At 41.1% G+C, this 21,851-nt stretch overlaps 1 protein-coding gene across 7 annotated transcripts in view; it reads left to right on the forward strand.

Moving 5' to 3' along the window:
* The window catches only part of LOC113951571 (A-kinase anchor protein 2-like), a 264,418-nt gene that overhangs the window by 157,816 nt on the left and 84,751 nt on the right, over positions 1-21,851 (forward strand). The window contains exon 1 of one of the 7 annotated variants that reach the window (XM_027652660.1): positions 11,053-11,139. The exons of 4 other annotated variants lie outside the window; for them this stretch is intronic. The gene's annotated coding sequence lies outside the window, so the exon portion shown is untranslated. Of the gene's footprint in view, positions 1-11,052; positions 11,140-11,908; positions 11,929-14,814; positions 14,834-21,851 lie in introns of those variants that run through there. 2 more of the 7 variants (XM_027652659.1, XM_027652657.1) reach the window with 2 other exon arrangements.

Here is a 21,851-nt window from a genome sequence, read left to right on the forward strand (position 1 = left end):
TTTATCTGCTATATATCTGCTATATATCTGCTATAAAAGTAGAGTTGTTTTTTGTTGTTTTGTTTTGTTTTTAATTACAGTTAGTTAATTTTAGCCCAATAACTAACCCTTTGTTTAGAGAAGCATTTAAAGATAAAAATGCAGCAAGTTTATTTCTTCTTCTGGTCTATGAGCAAAAACTGGTGTGACAACCTCACACCAGCTAGCTTTAAGATCTTAAAGACCATGGTGAATAATCAGCTAAAACCAGCATCTGCAAAACTCTTTTTATTAATGAGGAAAATGTAAACAAACCCATATTTTGATTTTTCTTATACTGTTAACTTCTTTTCTTTTAGTTGTTAAGAAAAAAAATTAATTTTCTCAAAATCCAGGTTTTATTTAAGTGCTGATAAAATCCCAAAGGGGCTGGAATAAGATGATGTTTAAAAAATACCAAAACAAAACAGATCTGCTAATAACAAATATGAATCTGACTACATGTGGTTAACAGTTTAGAATGGACAACATAGCACAAAATTTCACACTCTTGGCTATCAAAAACAATGACCAAATTGAAAGTTAAATCTATACAAAGCAGCAAATTAATATGGCCCTGGGGATACCAGTCAATAAGAATCTACCTTTCCTTAGGGAAACAATTTACAATACAAGCAATAAAAGTAAGCTTCAAATTGATAATGCGAAGAAGTCAAAATGGAACATTCATGTTATGGTTAAATCAGATATTTAAATCATTCTGATTGCAGCTGTAGCATGAACTTGCACAGGCATTCCCAGATGTTTTGCCCTGGTTTCTATCAGTGCCTGCTCAATGTAGTATCACTTCGTGGCAGTTCTATATCTCAAGAAGGACCTCCAGGGCTGCTGGGAAATCTCTGAGAGTTTAATCAGCCTGTAACTTTCTCTGGCTTAAGTTAAGGTCATACTTAAGGAAGAGGGGGGAAAAATGACTGTGGAATGCAATTTGTTTTAATAACACAGTACTTCCAATGCATGGGAGTGTAACATCACGCAGAACAAAATCTGACTTAGCATTGTTTCCTCCTTGGTTTTTAAATAGAGGTCTCCTTTTTTTAATAAAGACCCCCTGCTGAGGGAGGAAGTTTAATGACAGAATTTTGTAAGAGGGAGGCTGACTCAGTGCTGCCACTAATGCAGTGTGAGCAGAATCAGCAAAGTGCTAGCACAGGAAGGTCAATAAAGTCCATGAGAGTATCCTTACCTGCATGGATAGCAAATGACAAAGAGCTGAAATTTTCTTTAATAACATGATAACAATTTGTGAAAGAGATGATCCTGATGTTTGAGGCAAAGACTATATGGAGCAGCTGGATATAAACTCTTCTAAGCTTGCATTTGTCAAGAGAGACAAATTCAAAATGATTTTCCTTTCTATTGCTAAAATGTCAAACAGGCAATGCTATTTTCATATAAGAAAACTACCAATTTTAGATTAACTGTGAAAATACACAGACTTAGTTGCAATATTCTTTAGAGAAAGTAGATTTTCAGTTAATAGAAACAGGAAAGAGAATTCCTCATATCTCTGTTATTTTCAATATCCTACTTACTCCAAGGGGAGATCTGGGCCATCGTAAAGTTCCTCTCAACTTTAACAAACAAAGAAACAACAAGGTACACTTAGGTCCTGGCTGTGCTCTTGATTGTCTGGTTCAAGTCAACGGTAATTTGTGTAGCTTTTAATAAAGCATAGAAAAATTCTTACATCTAATAGGTAATAACATTCATGACCAGTGAAGACAGGATATGGATCAGTAAACAAATGTTACACTTGCAACATTCCCCCTCACAAGAAGGGATAAACGTGGTCATTCAAAAGAGCCACTCCATGTAACATGCTCAGAACTGGCCAAATTGGACCTATTACTGGACAAGACAAAGTTTATGAAGGATCTTGGAAAGGTTTTTTATGTTTCTTCCTTTTTTTCTAAACAGCAAAATGCTGCCTCTTCATCGTTGCATTTAAAACACATCCTGTTATGCCTGTAGCTCTTTTTAGAGTGCAGGTTCAGAATACCATGTACTTTATTACTGAGCCATTCTTGCAGCTTTTGCTCAAAAAAAAGTGTATGTGTGTGGGAGTAGCATAAACTGCAGCTGGTTGTCTTTATTTTTCCACCATCATTGCTGTTGACTGGTAACAAGGAACATGTACATATACACCATTTGGCTTTTCTGCAATACTGCTGTACAAGAGGTTGAGAAATTATCTTGGTGAACAACTTCTAATTTCAACAAAACCTTTAGGACCATAAAAAGATCAGCAGTAGGCTGAAAGAATTTGTCTTGCAGTGAAAAGAATGCTAGTATTTTGCTGTTGTGTTTTATCAGAGATATAGAACTTTGGTTTTTTCATTGGTGTTATGAAATATTATATCACCAAAGAACCTCAGTGAGTCCAGAAATTTCTGGAAAGATTCATTAACTTCACTGTGCAGCTGCTCAAAAACAAACAAACAAATAAAAAATAAATCAAGCAGATCCAGGATACACCCCTTCCCCTCATCCTCCTTCTCATCCTGCTACCATAAATATGTTATGGATGAAAACTTTACGGATAACTCAAAATGACAGAGGCTTTGATATTTTGAGCATTCTGGATCAGTTTATAATGGAAATGTTCTTTCTGCACAGTATATGTATCTGAAGATTGTGAGGCCAGGCACCAAAAGTTCCTGGTCATCTTTTGAAGTGTAAGCCTGCATGGCTTTATATCCCCTTCTTCCTGACCCTTCAGGCAGTTTCAGACATATCTTGCCATTATGCCAGCCAAGAAGGGGTGCTGCTGAAACTCAGACATAGTATGCAGTAAAACACCAAGGCAAGGTACAAGGCAACTTCAAAGAGCAAAGTAGTTTATTTTCTGCAGCTGATGCTTTCCCTAGTTGTCTCCTGCCAGCTCTCATCACTGCTTTCCCAGGCTGCACTCTCAATCCCTGGTCCTGGTTGAAGTTCACCTTGTGCTGAAGTCAGCAGAGCTGGGCTGGGTGACAGAGAGGAGGATTCATCTGAGACACTGTACTGCATGTCACAGCACACAGCTAAGAGTTCATTTCCAATTATTTCCTCTAATTCCTCTCAAGTGCATCTTTTGTATCATGATGGAGGCAAGCAACATTGGTCAGGGAAACTAGAGAGTTGTCAGTCATTCAAAGTGATAGGAGACATTATGTTTGATCTCTGGCACTGTAATTTTATTTCTGTGAATCTGTATGGAAACTGTCAAAGCAAAGTAACAAGACTGTCAAGCTTTGGCACCTGCGTAAGACATGCCCCCCTACCTCCATACCCAAAGAAAATAAGATTGCCTTCTCCAACAGCATGTTAGTTAGACATTAAAAAGAACAGCAGTTTTGCAGTGGAGAGCTGGATTTCCGTTTCTATCAAGAAAGGGGCACATCTTTAGGAAAATGTGGTACTGTTATTTGAGAGGAAAAATACACACTATTTGTCATGAGACAAAGAATTTCTTCTTTGAAATTATTATCCTCTTCTTTGAAATATTATCCGCTTGTCTCAGACTTTCTGAGAACCTTCAGGTAGTCTTGGTATTCTCAATCATTTCTAGTGTTGCTATCCACCCTGTAGCAGATGACACTTCCCAGTTGTGGAATTTAACACCATTGCAATAGTGCCAGAAGGAACAAGCATCCAGCCTTGAGTATAAGGAAGGCTTGGTAGAATGTGTTGAGAAGGCAGCTTAACTGCTGAAGATTTATACTTCAATGAGCAAAGGTACTGGAAGGTATCAAGAATTTGCAGGACCATTCATTAAGGCTGTAGCTGCATAAAGGTGAAAATGTTAGGAGTATGGCAAGAGGGTCCTGCTGTTCTATGTAGTAGGGATTTCAGTCACTGCGGGCTGACAGTGTTCCCCGGGAAGTAAAAGCAAAGGCAGAAAGATTTCTCTTCTCCATTATTGTCAGAGCATATCTACAGCAATGCTCCAGGAAAAGATGGCATGATATATGTGCCTTTCTGTATTTAGTTAATTCTTGGAACTGGAGCAAGGAACGTATTGGTTTTCCTTAGTAATTGAATGCACAGAATTTAAGAAAACTGACTTGTTTCTGAGACTGCTACTGGGGAGCTGAAAACATTTTTAACATTTCAATATGAGCAGGTAAAGTTTAAATGGTATTATTTTTAATAGTTACAGAAGTAGCCTTGTGTAGTATTACTTGTCAGGTTTTCATTCTCTGTTGTCTTTCCTAGTATAAAAGTTTTGTGTTACATCCTTTTCTGCTCATCATACTTTCTTGCCCCAGACCCTGCCAGTTCCTCAGTTCTTTCAAATTCCACCTGCCTCTCCATATATTCATTATGAGGGTCTTTTTTGCTAGGACTGCAACCTGTTTTAATCCAGGCTTCTTTCCCAGTTTCTACTTTGTACATAAATCCATGCAGGTGTTTCAAAAACATAGCTTTCACTCTTTCTCTACAACTAGATCTCTTCACAAGATCTACAAAGGTCTCTTGAAAGCCTCAGATTCCCTTCTTATTTTGTCTCTGCTGCAAGTCCCAGGTTCCCACTCAGCTTAGTTTCTGCTAATTGTTCTCATTTGCTGCCACTTTTACTTCAGTCTACTCTCCTGCGTCTCCCAGACTTATCTCCTTATCTGACTCTTTATCCTGGGGTGACTCTGGCCCTAGTTTTTCCTGGAGGGGCAAATGTGTCTGCACCTTAACACTCATTATTGCTTGCATTTTGATAACATCATGGGCCAGATTAGAAATCACTACGTTGAATAAGACAAACTTACTAAAAGAAAGCCTGTTTCTAGTTGAGGTCTCAGCAAACACTTCAGAACCGTCTAAGAGCTATGGCATAAAAAAAATTCTAGTTCTTTCTTCCATCACAATTTTGATGATTAATGGCAACAAAGTTTTTCTGTGTTATGTTTGCTTGAACAACTGGAATTTATAGTTATGTGTACACCTCAGTCCTTGCAAATACTACAAAGTTGAATACTCAATGAAATACGCTGTGTTTGTGTGTTTATACGTGGATACTTAAACATTTCTGGACTGTATATTTTGTGAATCAGCTGCACAAACAATTTGACTAACTCTACAGGACTTTCATTTAACTATAGAGCCTAATGTATTTAAGCTGTTGCAGGACAACAGTGCTTTATTCTCTGCAGACAACTTTATTCTTTGTCTTGTCATTTTTATTGTTCCAATAGTAGTGAATAAAACCCTGCATCTGTTCCTCAGGAAGGACTTAATCCAAAGCTCATTGAATGCATTGGAAGAGTCTCCAGTGGGCTTTGGTTCAAGCTCTTTAGTTCACAAACAAATGCTCTTTGTGAGAATATGCTATTCAAATATTGTACAGAACAGTTACAGAGGTTCCCTATTTCTAAAATAATAACTGCTCTTTAAATCTTTTTTGCTATGCCTGCTCAGTTGGAGGAACAATATGCAACTGTACATAATTGTTGAAGTACTGTAGTCTGTGATTATTTTGCCCCAGCAGTTGATATAAATGTTGAATATGCAATGCTGTGGTAACAAGTAGTGCTATATTTATATGGCTCTTCCTATGTACACAGTAATTCAAAAAATATATAGAGATACACTTCCTGCCCCTGGGGAAGATCAGGCTTAATCAGGCAAGCTGGACATGGGCAAGCCATCTCTCAGGACTGCCTTATGTTGATGTTATTGATGACTCGAAAGAGGGGTTTGTAGAATAAAAGAGGGATTCTACTGAATGGGATTTTTTTCCTCCGCTTAGGAAAAGAAGCAGACTGAAAGGAGTCACAAAGCCCACAAGAGAGGAAAGAAACAGGGGCTATTGTGGAAGGGGATACAAAGAGACAAAGATAAGGCAGGAGTAATCAAAGCAGAAACATTAGCTGAAATAAGACTGTAAAGAACTTTAAGTAAAAACTTACAGCTCCAGATTTGCAAGGACTGCATTTTCCAGGAGAGAGAGCCGTGAGTCAGTTCTGCAGTGGTACCCCTGCATGTTGTGATAAAATAGATTTTTTTCCTTACCATATCACAGGTACCGAATACTTCTTTGAATTTCTTGTGAAGGGGCACTAACAGTTTGTATGAATCAAAGATAACATGATGCCAGTGAAACTCGGTTGGTTTTGCAATTGCAGAACAGAGTAACTTCTTAATGTGGGTGTAGATTACACAGTTACTACTGTGTATTACTCCTGTGACAGAATTGCTTGCAGTAAAACACACTACACTGCGTGGTAAGACCTGGCAGGGCTACGCACATAGTTTGTAAGCCAGTGATGACTAAAACAGTTTATGGAGCGAATACTAAAACATGACTCACTCAAGGAGTCACATTAAGTCAATGAGATTACTCATGTAGCTAGTTGCTGATAGAGATCTTGCCAAGGTATTCTACCACATAATAGATGTGTGTAAATGTGCCTGTTAGTCAGGTGAATAACTTCAGAAAAGAATTTTAAAGTTCATACTATGTATGAACTGTTCATATTACCACAGCTGAGGTCCTCCCACTAACAGGTAGTCCCTGTCCTAAAATTCTTCAGCTCATAAGGATAAATAAGGGAAACTGACTTGCCTTCACTTGCATCACAAGTCACCAGTAACACCAGGAATAGAACAGGGATCTCCAGTCAGTTCTCTACCACCAGCTCCCTGCCTCTGTAATTTGCAACATTTCATCCCTGCACTGAATATAAAGCATTTATGAATGTGACCTCCAAACTTTCTACAGCTCTTCTGCTAACTGACTGATGGATCTGTGCATTTATTAGCTTTATAAATGCACAGAGAATACACTGAAGTACCATTTTTATCTCGCACACACTATTACAAGCTGGTGCGTTCCCTCATCCAGCTCATCTGCATGTTATTCTGCAGTCAGAGAAATAACCAGAATCACAAGAAAATTAATCTAATCACAAAATTTCTGACAGCCTTCTAACACACTTAAAAATCTGCATCCCAAGCAAAACTCACTTTTCATATTCAGTAAATTCAGTGTGGAGTCTACCATATCAAGCATCACCTTTCAGGACTGCGTTTCATTTTATAAATGTTGTAGAAGTGCCTGGCATATTCAGCATCATTACCACAGTATTTTGTTTTCCTTCTTTATTCTGTATGGCTCTCAGCATTTTTGGGAGTTCATAGAGAACAAGAATAGTGTGCTGGGCTGTAAAACAGCAACCTGAAAGAATTTTCAATAGGAAGAGGTATCCCCTTTGAATTATTCTCCATTTGAAGGTTCACTGCATAACAATAAAAAAATCTGCCTCATTGTAACCAGGCTCCCACATACTGACAAGCTCCCAAAGCAAAGACTCTGAGTAGCTCCTGTCTCCTGCACAAAGCAGGAGCAGCAGATATGGATACAGCTTCGCTTTTTTCTCTCCCTATTCCTCTCTCCTCTCCTCCAAACATCTTTGTCTTTCATTTCCTTCTCTTTATCTCCCCATCCTGAGCCACCCTGTGTCTCTTCCCCTTCCTAACTCCAGGCACTCTTTGTTGGCAATGGTTCTGCCCTCTTTCTGCCCATGGAAGTGCACACATCTGTACAGAGGCAGATTGTAAACTAGGTCAGCTTATATGGCAGAGATAAAAAGGGTAGAAATAAGAGCCTTTTTGTATAATAACAGGGTCTCACATAAGCACGTGGCCCAGTTTTCAGAGATGTTGAGCGTCTGCCGTTACCATTGACTTCAGTCTCATGTCCACAGGCTCGAAAGTATAAAAACATCCCCAGTTTTGCAGTCCCCTGCAAGCAGAAGTTCAGATATGCCATCACATTTCCTTGACGTTTTCCGAGATGTCACACTAATCTCAGGATCTGTTTTTGTCAGTTTTTCCTACATGTTCAGCACAGTGTTGGGATGTAAATTGGTCAGTCACTGGAGGAGAAATGATGTAATACTGAGGATAATACCTCTTCAGTTCACAGGCACACAAAGCAGGCCTGGAATAGAATGACAGGTGAGGAACTGTCATTTGAGTGTTAAAAATAACCATTTTTTCTTGACAAATATTGGGTTAATGCAGCTATTTTTATACTCTTCCTCCTTTCAGAGTTTTTAGGACAATACCAACTAATCTTGCAATTCATTATTTAGGTAAAGGTATTTTAACTTCACAGTAAAAATAAGGGAAGGCTGTACTCTGGCAAAGATAATTCCTCTTTCCCCCTACCTGAAGCTCTCTGCAATGCTGTAAAAAAATTACAGAGCATTAACAAATCGCATCTTTAAAACAAACTTTTATCCATGATTTTCTTCTGCTGTTGTAACCACTAAAAATATATATTAGAAGCAATAAGCAAACTCACTAAAATATACAGAGTGAATTCACATTTGATTTCCTCTCTGGTATATTAGACTATTGCTACCTAATAAAAATTAAGTAAATGCATCCCTCTCATATGGAAAAGAAAAAATATTCAAAGAGTATCAGTCTCATTTGTGATATTGCTTTATCCAATGGAAGAAAATCTGTGTCCAATCAGTCCAATCCTGTATGAGATCAGTAAGCAGGAAAGGGACAGAAGGGGTGTGAACCCAGGAAAAGGAGCTCTGAAATTCCCCCTTTGGCAGTATAACATCATTTGTTGCTATGAGCACCACAGATTTTTCTCCACAGTCCAGTTTTGCCAGTCTCCAAAACTTCATGCCTTTAGAAAGCATGAGACCGGACTATGCTTATTTTAATTATGATTCTGAGGCCTGGAGAGGACCTTTTTGCATGGTTCTGAAGGTTTTCACAAGTAAAAAAGACTTATTTCCTTCTTTTCCTTCTGATTTCCCTTCTGGCTTATTTTGTTTCTAGCAGCTGAAGTTTCTAAAAACAAACATGATCAGACCTGTGAAACATACTAAAGGGATGCTACCCCCCATACTCCTCTTCCTCTCTCTCTCCTCCAGAGCCCCACATTGCCATTTGGATGGCATATCTGTGGGAGTACAGACTCTTACAGCTGCAGGGCAGGGCATGAGCAGTGATGCCTGTCCATGCACAGGTGCAGCTTTCCTTTGCTGCACCTTTCCTGCCTGCTCTCTGCAAACAGGCTGAATGGGGAGGTACTGTGGGTCTAGCACGTGTCCTGCACTGAGTCCTCTACCATGTCCTGTACCGTATCCTAGAAGGACAAAAGGTAGGAGTCCTGTCTGTGGGCAGGAAACTGAATTGCAGACATTCCTGGGAACATTCCTAGATAGTGCAGCTAAAACACCTCTGTTCAGAACTGGTCTCCCTTCCTCCTTCCTGTGCCCCATGATCTTGGCAAGTAAAAAATATGCTTAAAAAAAAGCCCATCCTTGATTCAGAGGATTTACAAAAAAGTATCAAAGAGAGAAAACAGATGGTTGCCAATAGATAGAATGGCACAATTTCCTGTGTCAAAGACCTTGGTGGAGGTCTGCACCATACTCTTGAGTGCTTTCAGACACATGTATTTGCAAAGAGGATCCTGGCCACATCTGGTTGATTATTAGGAAAGCTGCTTACTTACATATATCTATGTATACCTCAGTTTCCTTATGCCATTAGGTTTTATTATATGACTTTTTCACTACCACAGCATTCAGGTAGCAATGTGCCTCTGTGTGAGCATCTGTGTGAGCATCATCTCACCAGAGAATGTAGCAGCTAAATTATCAATAGCAGCATGTAACATCCCATTTAAAACACTGGCACCTGAAGAGTGGAGGATATAAAATCTGATCCTAAACTTCAATACAGAATGTGGAGAGCTAGAGGTTTGCAAACCTCATTACTGTACTGTCCAAACACAGAGATGCTAATTGGGTTAGAGCTAAAGGACACCTGGATTTATGCAATCTGAGACAAGTCAACACTGCTTCTGTAAAGTCCTGCCTTAAACAAACCTCTTGGAGGTCTCTGAAAGGGTCAACAAAAATGTGGATAAGGGTGATCTAATTTCCATATCAGACCAGGTTTCTAAAGGATTCTTGACAAAGGCTTTTAAGGAGACTAAGCAGTAACAAGAAGAGGGAAAGCCCTGGTACAGCTCAGTAATTGCTTAGAAGATAAAATTCAAAGTACAGGAATAAATCACCAGTTCTCACAATGGGAGGAGGTGCTGGATAGTGTGGAGTTCTGCAAGGGTCAGTGCTGCAAGGTGTGCTGTTCAATGTTCTCATACCTTACCTGGGAATGGAGTCAAATATCAAAGTTCATCAGCGGTATTATCAAAACTAAGAGGAAAGATTTTGATGAATTACATAAGGAAAGGACACTACGAAACTGAATGGGCAGCATAAGAAACGCAGTATAGGTAAATGTGAAATAATGCACACGGAGAAACAAGTCATTAAAAATGGCTGGCTCTGAGCTGGCATGAGTAAACTCTCAGGATGATAACAGGCAGTTCCACAGAAACATCACCTCCTGTCCCCAAAAGTTCCTGTCAAGAAAAAACATCATTGTGCTACTGGATGAATCCATGGTTTGCTCATATCTTAAATACTGTATATTTCTTAAAGTCAAATTAAGAAATGAGGAGCATGCTCAACAGGGCATCAAGGATGATAGGAGGTACAGAACAGTCTAGGGACAAAGGCCCCCCCATGAGCAACCTACAACCCTTCAGCCAGGAAAAGTAATGATGTAAAATGATTACAGTGGAGGTCTGCAAACCGATGAGCAGAGAGGGTTAGCTGTTCCTCATCTCCAGCACAGGAGCTGAAGAGATAATTGTCCGTTTGAAACCAAAAATGAAAGGTAGAGCTCCTTCACAGAAAGGATGGCAATGGGAATCCTTGCAAGCATATTTGGGTTCAAGAGGACACTGAAGAAGCCCACGGCAGCTCCACTACCTATTAAAAAAAAAAAAAAAAAAAAGAGCCAAAAAAAAAAAAGCGGTCAAACCACCCCAAAAGGGGGAGGGGGGGGGGACGGGACGGGGAGGGGGAAGTCAAACCAAAAGCAAACAAAAAAAAACCCACTCCGAAACCCGCGGTTTGGAAACCCCCGGAGCTGCCAGAGTCGTGGAGCTCCCGCCCCGCGCACTCTCCGGAGGCCGCGTTCCTTCCCTTCCCGCCGGGGCTCGGCCCCCCCGGACTCGGCTCCCTCCCCTCCCGCCCGCCGCGGGCATCCGTAACAGGAGAGGGCTGGAGCCGCAGGGTAACCCGAGCGCGGCGGGCGGGGGGCGCGGGGGCGGCCGCGGAGCCTCCGCGGGGAGCGCATCGCCCCGCGGGACGGGACGGGCGGGACGAGACGGCACGGACGGGACGCGACGAGGCGGGGCGGGACGAGGCGGGCGGCGGCTTTGCCCCCCTCTTTTGGCGTCGGCGAAGGGGGCGGGCGGGGAGGGAAGGGGGGGAGGAGGAAGAGGAGGAGGAAGAGGAGGAGGAGGAGGAAGGGGGACCCGACGTGCCGGGGCTGCGCGCGGAGCTGGCAGCGCACGCTGCGAGCTGGAGGAGCGGGAGCGATTTGGATAGGTACCTCCGTGCGCGAGGATGCGCGTGTCTGTGCGGCCGTCTGTCTGCCTGTCTGTCTGTGTGTCCTGTGTGTCTGTGTGTGTGCGAGCGCGGCTCTGAGTGCCGAGGGAAGGGAGGCGACGGTGGCTGCGGCTCTGGCAAGTTGGCCCTCGGCGGGTTGCGGGCGGGAGAGGGGAGAGGGGGACAGGCAACGCGAGGCGGGGTGGGCTGTTGGCAGAGATGCCACGAGGGGCAGGGGAAAGGCGAGGAGGGAAGATGGAAACGCGGGGAGGGGCAGAGGAGGAGAGGAAGGGAGAATGCAGATGCGCGGAAGGGAAGGGAAGAGCCGGGAGGGAAGAGGGGATGCTGGAGGGGGAGATTCCTGCCCTTGGCACTGCCAGCCCCGGGAGCTGTGCCCGCCAGCCTCACGTGTGCACACCCCCCTGGGGCGGGAGGAGCCGCCGGGAGGTGCTGGACGGAGCGGAGGGGCCGGGTACGGAGAGCCGGGTCTGTGCGGGCATCCCCCCGGTGCCCGCAGGTGGAGGGGCGGCTCTGACCCCGCCCGGCCGCGGTCCGGGGCTGCGGAGGGTCTTTGCCGCCCTCCCGGGGGTCGGCCGCTGTGCGCGGGAGGCGGCCAGGCTGGGAGGATGGAGGGGGGGCGTGGAGGGGGTTCGGCAGGATCCCGAGACCTGTGACGTAATTATTTTTTAATCAGTATGTTTTTTCTCATGACCATCTCAATTTTTGCTGGACTCCCCCTTGCGAACCGAAAATCTCCTGTATTTTTGTTCCAAGTATTTCTATTTTTAAATTACTCAGTAACAACAATGCATGAGTTTTAAATATTTCATTTCTTTTTTATTGGACCTCTGCTTAAGGCCACTGCAGTGGTCCTCAAAACTTCTCAAACACTGGTGTCTCTTCCAAAAAAGTTATTGAAATTATTACTGAGGTGGGCAGGCAGGCAGCTATTGTGGTATCAGCGTCTGAGTTTGTGATAACACTAATCATTAGCCGTAAAGAGCAGTCATCATACTGGAGTTTGAGTTTTATCTTAAGATGAATTGCCTGTCAGCTCCTAGAATATGTACGTTAGGGCAGTAAGTACCAGCTTAATGTTAGAACAGATAGGGCATATTCTCCAGTTGTGATTTTACCAATGGAATAAACATGTTGTTTTATTATGAGCAGTGATTAACAGTTTAATGTTGTAATGGTATTCTCTGATTCTAGCATTGTCTCATAGCTCTGGTATGTCAATTTGTATTCATGCTGTGTAAGTGTTTTGCAGAGGTTTTGCCTATCTGGCAGGGATTTATTTAACTTTCACAATTACATTTTCTGGTTTCAGCAGCCTCAGGAACCCAAGGAAGGTGTATATATAAACATCAGTATCTGTTGTAGTGCACAACTTCTTTTTTTCCTTAAAAATGCAAGTTATTTCGTGTATTTTACATCATAGCTTTTATGTCTCTGCGAACAGCAGAGGGTTGAAGTTATAGCTGAAATTGTGTTCATTGAAATATATTCATTGTAAGTATTTCTGACCAGTCAATATTGAGTGTTTTTAATTGATTTATCTTCATTTTACATCTGAATGCCAGTCCATTTGTAGCCCTGCTATGGCCTCTGCCAAAGTGAGGTTTCACAAATTTAAAATGTGACATACAGATACTGGCTTTAGACAACTGATACATTGGTTTATTGCATTAGTTTTCCAGTAACTGTCCAAAGAGTACAGGTCCCAGGTGAGCTCTTAAGTAAATTAAGCCATATTTATAGATATCTTACAACAGTGCCAGGAAGACATAGCTTTTGTGGCAACTGATGGTTATTTCCCTTCCCAGTGGATGTGCAGCTTCTGTATGGAGGGGTGTGTGCAGTCCTTTTAAATTACTCAAAACTCCTGTTGACTTCAGCAGAGTTTTGGCTAAGTGAAGAATACAGGATCGTATGACTTAGAGTATGAAAAGTACACCCAGCAGAATCCCAAGCAGTCTGGTGTATACTTTTGATCATAATTTAATTTGTGCCTGGTTTGCCTTGTCTAAACTGCAAAATTCACTTTTGCTACTGGAAACACCTGCTGATTTAGCAACTGCTATTGATACTCCATTTATAGCAAGGCAAGAAGAGCTACATAATGCAACATCTAGAACCGTCCCTATTATTACTATTCACAGTGTGATTTTCCTCTTGTTGATGTGCTGCTGTAATGATTCTCAGGCAGTTCTGACTTCAACTGACCAGCCATTACTACATTTACAGTTGTGGGATAAAGAGGGTTGTAAAGACTGCCAAAATGTTCTCTCTGTCTTCCCCTCACCCCCTTTAAAAAATGAAGTTTTGGCAATTGTCTCTCCTAGCAGTCTCTGCTGAAGGGACTCTTGGTTCGCATGTGCACCCTCTTTCCTGGCTGCCCAAAGTCCATCTTAAATTCTGTGTTACTTTTCATACAACTTCTGATTGCTTGCCTCCTGTTTTTAGGCTGATGGTTTGTGTTGGTTTCAATGCCAGCACTTAATGAAGCTTCCCTAGGAAATTCTGGACTCCTAATTCATTGAGGAAAAGTCCTTTCCAATACTCCCACCCACTAGAAGCAATTCATTGAAGTTGGTATGGAATAATTTGGCATTCAAATTATGGGGGGGAAAAAGTTGGACTGTTTATTTATGATGATGCTGGCTTACCTGAGTATTGCATTTGTCCTGTAGGGGATGTTCTTCAATTGACTGCTGACCTAGACCGCTAGAGTACAGCTCCATAAAATCAAGTTTAATTTTCAAATATACCAGCAGCACAGAACAAATACCAGCAAATACAGTTATATCTATAATTTATGTAGTTTTCTTTGAGCCATATGCCAAATGGTGCTCATTTTCTTCTGCCATGTCCAAAATTTTAAGTTATGTCTGCTTAACTAATAGTAAGACCTTGGCTTGCATTGCTCCGGTAAATAGGTATTCCGAATCAGTCTGTTTCATCCTTGAGAAGCATAAATATTAATTACTTATGTCAAGATGAATATAGTTGAGCAAGGTCCATACTCTGTGAACCTTCCTATCTGGGATTTTTCTGCTGCTAAGAATGTATTTCACAGTACAGGTTGATGGAGGAGGACCTGGAGAATGATTATGTGTTTTGATCTTCAGTGAGGAACCTTACAGTCTTCCTCTCTCCTAGGGTAGGTCAGCCACCTGAAAATGAGATATGTCGAGTTGGAATTGATAACATTAACTGTTCCTATGTTCCAGGAAATGTAAAAGGTTTTTCTAGAGAGTCAGTCATCTCAGATTGGGAAGACTGTTTTTTTTAAAGAAACCTAATGTTAACCAGGAGTCTAGATGTTGACTACAATGGCATCTCAAAGGCCTTCCAATATTGTTTTCTGTCATCAGGTGAGAGTCCTGGTAAATCAGTATTGAAATGTGTACAAAGCTTTAAAAAATATGCATTGCTCACAGTAATTTCAGGAGACCATAAATGTATCTCACTCCGTATTGAAAAGTAAGTCTAAATCCTCAGTGCAAAAGTTTTCCACCTGTAAAACAGAACTCTTGTTTCTTCTTTTTTTCTTCTCTACATTGGAAGATCTTTAGGGCATTTTTACAATTTTTGCTTAAACACAGTGTGATGAAACTGTGATTTCAGCTGTTACTGGAAGCTTATTTCGCAAATAATCACATTCACAGTACTTGGTTGTTCTGGTATTATGACAAAACTAACAAAAAAGAGGATACATTTTTCATACTAAAATTCTGGGTTAGCAACACAAATTGTGGGCTTATTTTTGGTGATGAACAATCTTCAGTAATCCATTATAACTGTAAATCTTCAGTAACCCATTACAACTATAAATCATGCCATCCTTAACTTTAAAAGAAGATCATTTGACTTAAGTTTATACTTCATGAGAGTTCAGAGTTCAGTTTTGTTTATTTGATGACAGTGAGATGCTGGATCTACAGGAGAAAGCAGAACTGTATCTGTAGAGTAATTCCTCAGATTTGTTGTAAAAATACTTAAATGTAACAAGACTCAAGTCTTGCATTGCTTAGTGTGAGACTTAGATGCAATGTACTGCAAAAGTGATAGTTTTAATATTGCATTTAAAAAGGATCAAATTCCCTTCAAAACATATATAGGTCTTCAGAAAGGTTAGGAATATTGCTTTAAAAGACCTGCACAAGTGCTAGGGAAAACCTTAATATGTGCTACGGAATCACAAAAGTATATCCTGTTCGTTTTGGAACTTTCTTTCCAACTTTGTCTAATTGACTAAAGAGATGAACCATGATCCAGGGGGAAAGGGTGCTTCTAAAGATCTGGATTTTTTTTTTCCAGAATCTGTTGATTCCACTGATTTCTTTTGTGGCTCTGCACATCATAATTTTCCTATTCTCCTATTTTTCTGGTGTTAAAAGGAAAAAGAGCAGAGAATTTCCGGTGTATAAATTGCTTAATTCACATTACTGTATGTACTTTGGAAGAGAAGGGTGCTTCTTGTTTTACCAGCTTTATTCTACATTTTTTGTGTTGCTTTATATACCATCTGTTCATATAATTTATGCATGAATCAGGAAAATTTTTAAGGGTGTAGAGGGTGCAGGGAAATGTGGCTTATATCCGTCTCATTTATTCCCTCTCCAGCAGCTAAACTGTACCACTTTAACAAAACAGCACGAAAAACTATCTTTTGCCATGGTAATTGCAAAATGTCTTTAAATTGGTGATACATTAGGATTGGACTATCTTAAACACACACATGCTCGTGTGTGCCCGTGCACATAGACACACCCCCCCCCCCCAAAACAAACAAGCAAACAAAACCAAGTAAGGAAACAAATAATTGCCACCAAAACCCCAAACCCCACTCCTTCAATCACCGAGTAACTAAGTGTGACTGTTGACTGGGCCTGAGTGCAAATGCAAATGCACATGAGGACATATGCAGCTTCCTTCCTAACAGTTCTTCTCAGGAACCGATGCTTGACATCAGAGATGTTATTTTTTAATCATTAAATCCAACAATTGTCTGGAACAGTGACACCAGCATTGTTTGAGTTGAGCTTAATAGCAGCCATTTTTTTCCCCAGCACTCCGAGGAAAAATACAGCTCCATCTGTATACATGCCCTATTTTTGTGTCTCGTTAAATGTGGGGCAAGTTTAGTAGTGCCAATTGAGAATAATTCCTTAATAGGACTGCTAATACACAATACAGATCCACCTATGTTTGGAAAAGCTTGACTTTTAACAAGTTTCCTTTTTTTTTTTTTAAAAATTACTTTTCTTGAGCAGGCTTCAGGAAAATGACAGACCAAAAATAGGAACCCTCTGAAATGTACATGTGTATTAGCATCATGCACCAAACTCTACTGGCAAATTAATTAAATCAGTGTAAATCTATTAATAAAGCTTGCAGTTTTCACACAATTAAAGAAGAAAAAATTCTTTTTGTTAAAGTAGGTGAGATTTAACCAGCAGTTTTTGTACAGATCTTTTGCCTTGCTAATTTTATTTTATTAGGAATGTATTGCAGTGCTCCTGTAGCTTTGTTAGAAAGACAATGTGAAGCCAATCTCAAATCTTTAAATATTATTCTGTCAACTTTCTTCAGAAATAGGTCATTTATTTCCAATTTTAGAGTTCCCTATTAACTGCTACCCTGCCCCAAGAGTGAGTGCAAGAAGAGGTTTTTGCTGGCAATGCTCTTGAGAACCCACATGTTGATATAGGAACTACTATCAATAAACCCACAGAATCACTTAACCTGATTTTAAAACAATTAAAGTACATGCAAGGTGAACAGACTGTTGTGGTTTGTGCTGTGGTTTGTGCCATGGTTTGATGTTCCCGCTGTCCCTGTGTTTTCAAGATATGTTTGACTGGCACAGCTTGCTCTCACCAAGGAGAGAAGGACTGTGGCCAAAGTATCAAGGAAAATCTGGAGGACCAGGTGTGTGAGGAGGATATACAACCACAAGAGTTCAAACATGTTCAGGTCTCAACACTCTCTTGTTTCAACTGTTCACAGTGTGTAACACAACAGGGCATGTTCCCAGCAGCATTGTTCTGACATGGCTTGACTGTGCTTGGCAGAGCAGTGAGGCTGATCCAGTCCTTCATTATTCTTTGCTCCTGCTACTGGTGGATCATCGAAAAGAAAAACTGAACCAAGTTGTGGTCTGACTTTTTCCTTTATCTGCATATTTTCGTAGATTCATTTGGGTTGGAAAAGGACCTTAAGATCATTCACTGTAAAACTGTTTATGGCAATTCTGTATTTTTCTGTGAACACACTGGTTCAGTATATCACTGGAAATGGGCTTAGTCAAACCAGCCATTTCGATCATTTAGTCCAATCTGAAGAGTAGCACAGAATAAGCTGCTTTAGATGTTGTAGTTTCATATGATAGGTGCCTGAGCCTGTCCTTTAATGCATCCATTTAATGTTCCCAGTTTCCATGATGCTTTCCATCACTATCTTTGGCCTGCTTATAACCTTTACTTTCACTTATACTGTTCTGGTTCAATTCCTGACTTTGTTTAATTTAAAAATGTCAAACAGAGACATATTAGCTTCCTTTACGTATCTTCTTGCGAATGAAAGCCTGTTCTTCCTCACTGATTCTCAAGTCCGTCTGAGTCTCCTCTGAATAGCTGGTGAACAGCAGCTCTGAGGAAGCAGAGCAGCACCCAGACTTTGGAATTGGAGTTCTTTGGCATTAGGATTGTTCCACATCAAATGCTTTAAAAAAGGAGCCAGCATAGACTGAAGAAGTGCCCATTCAGTTTCTGAAAATAAGACCTTTTTTAACAGCGTTTTGAATGGGCACTGTCAACACCCTTATCCTGTTGCCTGTTTGTAAGGCCCAGGTTTATGTTCATTGTAATGTATAAAATGTGTTTATCATCTTGGTTAATGAGAACAGAAGTGGCATGGTACCGCAGCTCAGAAAGCATATTGATAGATTTCTAGGGAATAGTTCTCACTTTAAATTAAAAATACCTTTTAATTAGTTGACTTTTTTTACCAGGATATATTTTAAGCCCTTAAACTTCTCGAAAAATCATTTTCCATCTAATTAATTTAAAGATACCGGTGGGGAGCTCAGGTAATTTTGAAATTTCTAGGAGCATCAACCTTGGGGGAAAAAATCACTTTTGGAATTGTCGCTGGAAAGTGGACAACAGCTACTGGCATATTTAGGCAGGCCTGGAACCAGTTTGTGACACTATTAGCACATAAGCAGTACTCCCCAGAATTTAGCACTGAGTGGCAGTTAATTGCACAGAGTTTTTGCTGGTTTCTTGGGGATAGGTGCTGCTGGTCAGCATCACAGTTGGATCCCAAATAGTATTTAGTGATTTGAGCCAAACTAAGCCAGTCTTTCAGAATCAACTGTGCTGAAAAGAACCTGCAATAGAATCAGTGTTTCTTGTAAGGGCATTTCTTGCTCATGTCTTTTTGTCAGATGTCATCAAATGCCTTCTACTCTGAATAAAAAGTTTTTAAGCTGTTCTGCTTATCATTCATTCCCCAGGCCTCTCCATTATTCAGGGGTTTCATCTGTGTAGCTGCAACAGTTCAACAGCAGAATTGCCTAATTCTTCTCTGCTTCTTGTGAGATATGTGGGAAACTCAGAAGTTCAGCTCTCAGGCATGTCTTGCCTACTGTTCTTGTTGACTCTGGCAAGTCAGTGTATCCTGCTGGCCTGGGTAAAGGATGTGACTTCGCTGTGACGAGTTGGATAGGGTTTGTGTTAAGCCATCTCCCGCTGGAAACGTGTTTTCTTTCTGGAAGAAGAGGATGATAGGACTGTTCTCTTACATGCTCCAAGACTCTGTATTATCCAGGCTTTCTGAAGGGAAATCAAGCCAACACCCTAAGTTCTTGGCAAGTGTGAACAGTCAAAAAAGGGACTTCCTAGAGAGACACTCCAAGGGGGTATTAACAACTGATCACTAACTCCCTGGGGTGTAGATGCATGAGGGCAGAGGAGCATGTACATGGTATTTTTTAGGCATTCCTCTTCCCATGCCTCTGGGACATGTTTCTGCAGAATGAAGCATAAAACTGGGATCCTGCAGGTGCCGATGGTAGCATGTGTGGGTGTGTCTGGCTAGGCACTGGTAAGCAACCCAGCTGCAAAAAAAGAAAAAAAAATAAAAAAACTCTTGTCACATCAACTGCTCGGTTTCTACTAAAAAATAGTGGGTAATGTGGAAGAAAGAGAGGGAGAGAAGGTGATTTATGACAGTATTCATTAAGTTGAGAGCCAGATAGCATTTAAAACTGGTGCCAAGTTGCACTGGCCAGAAGTATTCATCTGAAGATGCAGTGAATCTGAGGTAATTAAAGACTAAAGCACTTCTGCCAATGTCACATGTGCCCACCTTTTCCTTCATAATAGGTCTGTGGCACATGGACAGCACTCATGTTGCAGTGCACGATCTCTGGAGAACAGAAGGGTTGGGCCCAGGTTGAGCCCCCCTCTCAGTTTTGTGGGAGGAATTGGTTCTTCAGTGCTCTATTCTGCAAATGCTGATACTTCCGTGGAAAAAAGTGTGAAACATCAGATCAGGGGTCACTGCTCACACTTTCTTTTTGAGAGTTTGTGTTTTCTGGTCCAGACTGGGGAAGTGAACAGTGAACATCTGAACACCAAAATGCCAAGTTACCTCTATGGATACTCTGCCAGCTCTTTGGCTATGCATTCTTAGGTGACCAGGACCTGTGAGTTAAGTAGGAGTGTACCAGCAGGGCACAATGGGCTGGTCGTATTTTATGAATGGAAACTTATTTAATAGTTAAAAGGCCTGTGTGTACGTGGGTCCTTTGCCCAACATCTCACTGGCATCAGGAGTCAGCCAGAGTGCAGCTGTGTTGGGAAATGCATAATACCAGTTAAATCTTTTTTCTAGATGCTGGAATGAATACTCTATTTCCTTTGGAGACAAAAGGGAGGGGGAGAAATAAAAAAATGAGACAGGGCTTGCAGTTCCTATTGTGGCAAATACAAGTTTGAGATGGGATATTTGAATTTTTTAAAGAAGAAAAGGGGATTCGGTTTCACAGTAGGAGAGCTTCACTTTGCTAGGCGTGATGCTGAGATTTTATAGTGACTTGATGGTTTCATTCCTCAACATGGTGGTGGGCTCCAGCAACAAAGGAGATCCATTGTGGACGATCATGATGACAAAACTTTTCGTGTTCCTCCTAGTAAGGCAGGACCTTGGGCATTCTAAGTAACTGGGCAGTATGGAAACAGATCTCTGCTGCTCTGTTGCATTTCGCGTTTGGGACTAGACGCTGGGTAATACAGTTAGCATTGGTTTGGTGAAACAGATTTTGTGTGTCTATTTTGTTGCTGGACATCAGTAATTCATACTGTAGAACAGTATTTGAAGTTTATTTTTTCCAGTAAATTCACTTTTACTTGGACTGTGTGGGCTTGATATGAAGCTTACCATATATGATAGGAAAAAAAGTCTCATGAGACTGAAACCAAATTTTTCTCTCCTTCAGCTTACAGAAAGCCCTAGGGAATGAATAGAATCCTGTCTTACTTAACTATAGAGCAACTTCACTGATAACAAGTTTTGGCTTGTTAACGGTAATTTTTTTTTTCTTTAAAGTTTTAAAACATTTCCTGGGCTGCAGAGTTAAAAACTAACAAAAATATTTAGAGTGTATTGTAAAGATCAGACGAGTCTGAAAGAATAACTTCTCTGGGGCCTTTGTTGTTCTTGTTCAAATGCTAAGGTTTATACCCTTCTCTGAAAAGCTCTGATATAAGCTACTCCTCCTCCAGAACAGCAAAACCTTCAAACCCAAGGCCCAAATTTTCAGTAATGCTCTTGGTTATGGTTTGGCAGAAGATCCTGTGATTTTTGTCTTTGCAAACAAACACAGATAAACAGAGAAATATGTTATTAGTCTCTCTCAGTATTTCCTGCAGTCTGTGACAATGTTGCCAGAGTTTCTTTGGTTTGGCTGTTAGAAGGATAACAACAAAAAATAACTCTCCTAGACATGGCAGGGCAGGGTCCTAGTTCTCCTGAGTCTGTGATGGGAAGGATGTGGTGAGTAACATCATTCCCCTAGAGCAGGCAACTCTGTCAGAGGACTGACCAAGGAAGTCAGTTTGGCCAGAGCAATGGTGTTGGCTCACACCCTTGTTCAGCAGGAGGAAGCAGCTCTTGCACCAGTGTATTTTCCAGTCTGGGTTGCCTTTGCAATGTCTGTCTCCCTTTTGCTTCCTGAGCGCCAGCGTTCCCAGTCTCTTGTTCCCCTCCCACCACCTGTAACCTATTTCTTGTCTTGCCTCTGTTCTTTTAGTGTTATACGAGTTTCTTTTTTAAGTGTTTTCTGGGTCTGGTTGTTGAGAGCCTAAATAAGAGTAAAGCATA

This window comes from Corapipo altera, unplaced genomic scaffold, assembly GCF_003945725.1.
Source record: "Corapipo altera isolate COAL_440 unplaced genomic scaffold, ASM394572v1 61286, whole genome shotgun sequence".
Classification (NCBI taxonomy): domain Eukaryota; kingdom Metazoa; phylum Chordata; class Aves; order Passeriformes; family Pipridae; genus Corapipo; species Corapipo altera.